Source organism: Strix uralensis, chromosome 35 (genome assembly GCF_047716275.1).
Source record: "Strix uralensis isolate ZFMK-TIS-50842 chromosome 35, bStrUra1, whole genome shotgun sequence".
Taxonomy (NCBI): Eukaryota; Metazoa; Chordata; class Aves; order Strigiformes; family Strigidae; genus Strix; species Strix uralensis.
The window spans coordinates 1,428,759-1,434,660 of record NC_134006.1 but is presented as its reverse complement, the minus strand read 5'-3'; the positions used below and the strand labels follow the sequence as shown (position 1 = coordinate 1,434,660).

General features: G+C 67.7%; 1 long non-coding RNA gene across 3 annotated transcripts; it reads right to left on the bottom strand.

Annotated features, from left to right (window-relative positions):
* Nucleotides 1–55: 55 nt before the first annotated feature.
* On the bottom strand, nt 56–5,373 carry LOC141936978 (uncharacterized). 3 transcript variants are annotated; one of them, XR_012626856.1, is made up of 3 exons: nt 5,313–5,373; nt 2,487–2,618; nt 56–390 (listed from the first exon to the last, which is right to left on the bottom strand). It is a non-coding gene; the product is annotated as an uncharacterized LOC141936978 (long non-coding RNA). The 3 variants fall into 3 exon arrangements; XR_012626858.1 differs by lacking the exon at nt 56–390 and adding an exon at nt 940–993; XR_012626857.1 differs by lacking the exon at nt 56–390 and adding an exon at nt 2,099–2,330.
* Between the last annotated feature and the right edge of the window lie 529 nt (nt 5,374–5,902).

Genomic DNA, 5,902 nt, shown 5'->3' with positions numbered 1-5,902 from the left:
CCCGCTATTGGCGCAGCCACCGCCCATTCGCCAATGGCAGCCCGACCCACCTCTGACGTCACCGGGCGCCGGGCAGATCCCGTCTGCGCAGGTTGAGAAGCGAAAGCGAAAGCGCCGGAGGCAGCGCGGGGGGGCGGGGGAGGGGACAGGGGATCCCCGGGACCCCCCCAGCCGCCAGCCCGGGGTCACCCCGTGTCCCTCGGTCCCGCTGTCCCTCAGACCAGACTCACCTCGTCAGCGCCGTGTGCGTGGAGACCCGCCCGGAGCGGTGGGATGGAGGCCACCAGCTCCTCAGAAGAGTTGGCCACTGTTGACGTTGGCCATCACAGCACCCTGGGCTAGTGGCCGGAGTCCCAGGGCTAGCATGGTGGGATGGAGGGCCACGTCGACCTGGCGTGACAAGTGGGTCTGGGAGGTCCATGGCGGGGCAGACGTCCACCCACAGCCCGTGGGGGTCCATGGGGGGAGCAGGGACCCACCTGCTGCCCGTGGGGGTTATTGGAGGGAGCAGGGACCCACCCACAGCCCGTGGGGGTCCACGGGGGAGTGAGAACCCACCTGCTGCCTGTGGAGGTTATCGGGGGGAGCAGGGACCCACCTGTGGCCCGTGGGGGTCCATGGGGGGAGCAGGGACCCACCTGCAGCCTGTGGGGGTCCACGGGGGAGTGGGGACCCACCTGCTACCTGTGGGGGTTATCGGGGGGAGCAGGGACCCACCCACAGCCCGTGGGGGCCCACGGGGAAATGGGGACCCACCTGTGGCCCGTGGGGATCCATGGGGGGAGCAGACACCCCCCATCCGGGTGGAAGAAGCAGCAGGACTGGCCGCACCCCCCACCCCTGCACCGGGGGGGGGGCAGGTAGAGGATCGGGACCAAAACTGAGCTTGGGAGCAAGGGAGGGGTGGGGGGAGGGTGGGTGTTGGGGTTTTTTTAAGACACGGTGACACCTCCCCCTGTCCCCTCCGTGAGCCACGACTTGTAAAAACAGACCCTTCAAGAAACAGGCCTGTGAGAAAAACCAGCCTGAGAGAGAGATAAAGGGGGGGCTGGGGGGGCCGGGGGGGGCCCTGCGAGTGAGGAACGTCTCAGACACGCACAGGAGGAAACTCCAGTCGCGGGGGGCGGTGGGGAGCTGGGGGGGCACCCAAGTTCCAGGGGGCATCTGTGTGGTGAAGGGCCTTTGCCTCGTTAGCCACCCCCAATATGCTAATGAGGGCTGACATGATCATGCTAATTACATCATCCCGTGACACACCTGACCCCTCCCCGTCCATGGGGTACATAGGTGTGGGGGGGCGACCTTGGGGACAGACCCAAAGAACGTGGGTATCAAATTGGCAGCGTGCCCAGGTGGCCAAGAAACCAACGGCATCCTGGCTTGTACCAGCACCAGCGTGGCCAGCAGGGACAGGGAGGTGACAGTCCCCCTGTGCTCGGCACTGGTGAGGCCACACCTGGAGGGTTGTGTCCAGGTTTGGGCACCTCAATCCCAGAGAGATCTCGAGGGGCTGGAGCGAGGGCAGAGGAGGGCAACGAGCTGGGGAAGGGGCTGGAGAATAAATCCTGTGAGGAGCGATGGAAGGAGCTGGGAGTGAGTTTTGGTTTGAGTTTAAGGCCAAAGGCCGGGTGCTGAGCTTGGGCCACCACAACCCCCTGCGTGGCTACAGGCTGGGGGAGGAGCGGCTGGAGAGCTGCCAGTCAGAGAGGGACCTGGGGGGGGGTGATAACGAGCCAGCAGCGTGCCCAGGTGGCCAAGAAGGCCAGTGGCATCCTGGCTTGTGGCCAGCAGGGACAGGGAAGGGATCTGACCCCTGGTGAGGCCGCCCCTCGGTGAGGGGGTTCAGTTTTGGGCCCCTCACCCCAAAAAGGCCATTGAATGACTCGAGCGTGGCCAGAGAAGGGCAACGGAGCTGGTGCAGGGTCTGGAGCACAGGTCTGATGGGGAGCGGCTGAGGGAACTGGGGGGGTTTAGTGTGGAGAAGAGGAGGCTGAGGGGAGACCTCCTGGCCCTCTGCAACTCCCTGAAAGGAGGGTGCAGAGAGGGGGGAGGAGTCTCTTGAGCCAAGGACCCAGCGCCAGGACGAGAGGGAATGGCCTCAAGCTGCGCCAGGGCAGGGTCAGACTGGCTCTTAGGAAGGATTTCTTTGCAGAAGGGGCTGTTGGGCGTTGGAATGGGCTGCCCAGGGCAGGGGGGGAGTCCCCATCCCTGGAGGGGTTGAAGAGTCGGGTTGAGCCAGCGCTGAGGGATCTGGTGGAGTTGGGAACGGTCAGGGGGAGGTTCATGGTGGGGCTGGAGGAGCTTCAGGGGCTTTTCCAACCCCGATGATCCTGTGAGGGCTCAGTGTGAGGAGGAGGAGGCTGAGGGAGCCCCCACCACTCTACACCCCAAGCGGGGTCTCCGCCCCCTCTTCCCCCACCTCCCCCTTTCCCCTCCCCCCCACGAAGCCCCGCTGGACTCCTCCCCACAGCTCGTTACACACTCACCAATTAACGTGTCTCTAATCAGCCCCTTGCGGGCGGTTCACAAACGTCTGCACTTGGGGACTTGTCCCGCCGGGGGCTGACGAACACGAGTCCCTCGTCCCCCTGCTCTGGGCGGGATGTGACACCCTCTGCCTGTTCCGTGTCGTTCTCGTTAGTCTTGGAATTAAATTAATTAATTTCTCCGCTAACGAGTCCGTCCTTTCCCGTGACCTTAACGGGCGTGTGACACCCCCCCCCTCCCTTATCTCCATCCCGGAGCCTTTGGGAGTCATTTTCCCCTTCCCAGCGCTGGGGGGGGGAGGGGGGAGCGAGCGGCTGCCTGGGGCTCAAGCCGTGACACCACCACGTCCCCCCCGTGTCCCCAACTGTCCCCTGCCACATCCCCACGGCCCCACTGAGTCCCCACGGCCCCACCATGATGCTGCCACCTCCCAGTCATGTCCCCAGCCATCCCCGCCATGTCCCCACCATGTCCCCAGCTGGTCCCCACCGTGTCCCTGCCATGTCCCCACCATGTCCCCACCCTCCCCACCACATCCCCACTGTGTCCCCACCGTGTCCCTGCCATGTCCCCACCATGTCCCCACCCTCCCCACCACATCCCCACTGTGTCCCCACCATGTCCCCGGCTGGTCCCCACCGTGTCCCTGCCATGTCCCCACCATGTCCCCACCACATCCCCACCACATCCCCACTGTGTCCCCACCATGTCCCCAGCTGTCCCCACTGCATCCCTGCTGTGTCCCCTACAGTGTCCCCGGCCATCCCTGCCATGTCACCGCCATGTCACTGCCGTGACCCTGCCACGTCCCCAGCTGTCCCTTCCATGTCCCCACCACATCCCCACCATGTCCCCAGCTGTCCCCACCGTGTCCCTGCCATGTCCCCACCATGTCCCCACCCTCCCCACCACATCCCCACTGTGTCCCCACCATGTCCCCAGCTGTCCCCTCCATGTCCCTGCCATGTCCCCAACCATGTCCCCACCCTCCCCACCACATCCTCACTGTGTCCCCACCGTGTCCCCACCATGTCCCCACTGCATCCCTGCTGTGACCCCTGCAGTGTCCCCGGCCATCCCCACCATGTCCCCACCACGTCACTGCTGCAACCCTGCCATGTCCCCAGCTGTCCCCTCCATGTCCCCACCACATGCCGGCAGTGTCCCCTGCCCTGTCCCCGCCATGTCCCCTGCCACATCCCCATGTCCCTGCATTGTCCCCTGCCACCTCTCAGCCGTGTCCCCAGCCATCCCCACCATGTCCCCACCGTGTCCCCAGCTGTCCCTGCCATGTCCCCTGCAGTGTCCCTGGCCATCCCCGCCATGTCCCTGCCATGTCACTGCTGCAACCCTGCCATGTCCCCACCATGTCCCCTCCATGTCCCCACCACGTCCCCTGCCCTGTCCCCGCCATGTCTCCTGCCACATCCCCATGTCCCTGCATTGTCCCCTGCCACCTCTCAGCCGTGTCCCCAGCCATCCCTGCCATGTCCCTACCATGTCCCCAGCTGTCCCCGCCATGTCCCCACTGCATCCTTGCCGTGACCCCTGCGGTGTCCCCTTCCATGTCCCTGCCATGTCCCCAGGCCAGGGACCTTAAGCCAGGTGCAGGAGATGGTGGCAGCCATTTGTCACCCCACCCCCTTGTCACCTGCCTGCCCCGGGGCTATGACACAGGTAGGAGGTCCCCATGTCCCCTTGCTGTCCCCATGTCCCCTTGCTGTCCCCGTGTCCCCTCCGTCCCCCTGGCTGGCAGCATCCTGGTCGCTGGGGGTCCCCCTGGGTCTCCTCTTTACATCGTCCCCTTTGTCCCCACGCCCAGTGTCCCCTGGGTTCCTGGCCCCTGTGTCCCCTTGGTCCCCTGTCCCCATGTCCCCCGGGTCCCTGGGTTCCCTTGGCCCCCAGTCCTGGTGTCCCCTGTGTCCCCTCTGCCAGTGTCCCATGAGTCACTGCTCCCCGTGTCCCCTGGGTCCCCAATCCCTGTGTCCCTTGTCCCCACATCCCCTGTGTCCCTGCCCCCCATGTCCCCTGTGCCCTTTGGCCCCATGTCCCCCACGTCCCTGTCCCCATGTCCCCTGCATCCCCACTCCCCGCGTCCCCTCGGTTCCCGGTCCCCACGTCCCCCGTGTCCCCACACCCGGGGGGTCCCCACTGACGATGTCACCCGCTGCAGGTGGCCAAGGGGGGTCGGGGGCTGCTGGGTCCCCCGTGGGAGCTGCTGCTGTGGGGTGGGGGGACAACAGGGGACAACGCGGGACAACGGGGGACAATGTGGGGACAGCGGGGGATGGGGATACGGGGAAGGAGGGGGAGGGACACCAGGAGCTGGGATGGGGACACTGGGGGAGGGGGAGGGGTGTGGGGCCAGGGGTGTGGGGGGGTGACATGCCCAGGAGGTGCCAGGCACCAGGTGACAGTGGGGGGGGAGGGGGAAGGGGACAATGGGGACAGGAGAGGATGGGGGGGGGATGGGGACGGCAGAGCGGGGCCGTGGAGTGGGGACAGAGGTGGGAGCTGGGGGGGACCGGGGGGACATCGGCCACGGGGGGGGGTGGGGGTGGGGGGGGTGGGGGGGGGGGACATCAACCACGTGGGGGGGGGGTTGGGGGGCGACATCGGCCACGTGGGGGGGGTTGGGGGGGACCAGGCGTGACGCACGTCCCGGGGGTCCCACGGGACTGGGGATCCTGGGGGGCAGCGGCGGGGTGGGGGGGTCCCGCGACATTCCCCCCCCCCCCCCCCCCCCCCCCCCGTGTCTGCATCATCCGCCCCCTCCCCCCACCCGGACGCCTGGGCCCCCCCTCCCCCCCCCCCTCCCCCATGACCTCATGGTGTTGATGGAGGTTGAGAAAATTCCTTGGCAGGAGCCGCCGTGGGGCCGGGCCAGGCCCCCCCCGCAGCCCGCGGCCCCCCCCGGCCTCGGGGCCCCATAGACGTGCCCCACAGCAACCCCCCCCCCGCCCCACATCTGCCCCCTCCCGCCCCACATCTGCCCCCGGACACCCCCCCCCAGCCCCCCCTGCTTGCCCCCAGCCCCCAAATCCCTATGACCCCCCCCCAGCCCCATAAGTGCCCCTCCCGCCCCACTAGTGCCCCCCCACCCCACATCTGCCCCCCGGACCCCTCCCCAGCCCCCCCTGCTTGCCCCCAACCCCCAAATCCCTATGACCCCCCCCCCCCCAGGCCCCACACGTGCCCCCCCCCAGCCACACAACTGCCCCCCCCCCCATCTGCCCCCAGGACACCCCCCCCCAGCCCCCCCTGTTTGCCCCCAAATCCCCATTACCCCCCCCCGCCCCCAGCCCCACAAGTGCCCCCCCAGCCCCACACGTACCCCCCCGCCCCACTAGTGCCCCCCCCCATCCCACATCTGCCCCATCTCCCCCCCTCCTGCCCCACATCTGCCCCCCGGACG